This window comes from Eschrichtius robustus, chromosome 14 (assembly GCF_028021215.1).
Source record: "Eschrichtius robustus isolate mEscRob2 chromosome 14, mEscRob2.pri, whole genome shotgun sequence".
Taxonomy (NCBI): domain Eukaryota; kingdom Metazoa; phylum Chordata; class Mammalia; order Artiodactyla; family Eschrichtiidae; genus Eschrichtius; species Eschrichtius robustus.
Window position 1 is genome coordinate 79,980,059 of NC_090837.1, and position 2,117 is coordinate 79,982,175.

The 2,117-nt window shown below is 38.4% G+C and overlaps 1 pseudogene; it reads right to left on the bottom strand.

The window, feature by feature from the left end:
• Nucleotides 1-1,258: 1,258 nt before the first annotated feature.
• LOC137776223 (large ribosomal subunit protein uL22 pseudogene) lies at nt 1,259-1,875 on the bottom strand (annotated as a pseudogene).
• Nucleotides 1,876-2,117: the final 242 nt, after the last annotated feature.

Here is a 2,117-nt window from a genome sequence, read left to right on the forward strand (position 1 = left end):
TTTTCTTTCTGTGTCTTGCTTACTTCACTTAGCAGGATATACTCAAGGTTCATCCATGTTTTTACAAATGGCAGGATTTCCATCTTTACTGTAGCTGAATAATATTCCATTGTATGTATATACCACATTTTCTTTATCCATTCATCCACTGATGGACACGTAGTTTGTTTCTATATCTTGACTATTGTGCATAACACTGCAGTGAACATGGGAGTGCATATATTTCCTCGAGTAACTGATTTCCTTTGTAGTGTTTACTACAAATGTTATTAAACATTTATTTGTATGTGTTTTTTGCTAAGCTCTAGGCTCCCTGAGAGAAAAGACTGAATCTCTGGTCCTTTACTTACTTTCAAAGACTCAGCATAGTGGCCGACACCTACTAAGACACAGGAAATAGTCATTGCATGAATGAATGTTACAAATAAAATGAAAAGCTGAACCCACAAGGAAAGTTTAAAGAGGAAGTTTGATTATTTTAGTCATTAAGAAAAGACTAATCAAAGATTTTGTGGAGATAAACGAAGACCACCCGTGTGACAGTAAACAGAGGCTCTTCATTCAGAACTCACTATATAGCAAGGGTGTCAGCCACCAGCACTTGTGTTTGGTGGAGACTCAGAGGATGTAGGGGAGTGGGAAAGCTTTATAGTGGGAAAAAAAGGAAGGCTTCAGGTGAACCTGAAGGCTGTTGGCATGGGGAAGCTAGAGGTAGGTAAACTAGAATCAGGTCACCTTATATGGTTGGTTTGGGGAGCATATTTGGCCTTCTCTGAATGATCCTGAGTTGGGAGAGGGGGCAAAAATTAGGAAAGCTGTCAGTCATTGGCCAAGTCCTGACCATTCTAGGCTGATTGTGGTTTGCCTTTCCTGGCTAGTTGCTGCTGGAAGTTGTGGGTCAGAGTTCTATTGAGATGTATAGTTTGACATGTTCCATTTGTATATTCAATCTCTCAATTTAGTGTTCCTCAAATATGTGACAGGTTGAGAGCCTCATTTGATTTTTTCCTTCTCTCTGGTAAAAGATGGTGGGTGCTTAGTAAATATTTGTGGGATGGTGAGAAATGGGCAGAGAAGAGGGCTGAAGTTCTTTCTCTGCTGCATCCCAAGACTGTACTATGCAGTGCAATTGCCACTAGACACACAGAGCTGGTGAGCACCTGAAATGTAGCTAGTTTGAATTGAGATGTGTTTTAAATGTTAAATATACAACAAATGTCCAAATCTTCATATGAATGAAAGAATGCAAACTATCTCATTAACAATTTTTTTTCCTGCTTTTATTTTTATTTCCTTTTTTTTTTTTTTTTTTTTTTGGTATTTGTTCCCGGGCCATAAGTTTTTGTTTCTTTAGTTTCTTCTGGGATATCTTTTTCTTCTGTGCAACCTCCTTTTCTGATTTAAGATCAATCTATTCTTTTTCAGCAAGGATCATCTCAGCGTGGCAGGGAGAGCTCATGTATGGGTTGATCCGACCATGAGCTCTGTAAGTCCTGTGCCGCATCTCGGGCGCTTTGTTCACCTGGATGTGCTCAATATCCAGAGAAGCTACATCTAAACCCTTAAGTTCAGCATTACTCTCTGCATTTCCGAACATGTGCAATAAAAATTCAGCACTCTTTTTGGGCCACCAACTCTTGTGTCCAGCCCCACTGTTTGGCTTGGGCACACCTACCAACTCCACCATTGTAAAGACTGAATGGCACACATTGCTTCTGTAAAGTGACATCCTTCAGATACTTGGTGGCTTTTAAGATATGCATACCGTTAATGGCCTGGGAAGTTTCACGAGTGTTCTTAAAGTGAACATGAAGGTTTGAACCTCTTGATTTGCATGTTTGTGGGGTTTTCTGGGTCAAGTGAATGGTGAACCATTTTTAGAGGTCACCTCAGGCCGCTTACTGGAAAAAGCTCATTAACAATTTAAAAAATATTTATGAAATATTCAAATGATAATATTTGGATATATTAGGTCAAATAAATATGTTGTTTAAATTAATTTCACTGTTTTTAAAAAATGTTTTAAAAAATGTGGTTACTGAAAAAATCTAAGATTACGTATGTGGCTTGGATTATATCTCTACTGAACAATGCTGACCCAGAGTAACACTTTTTGT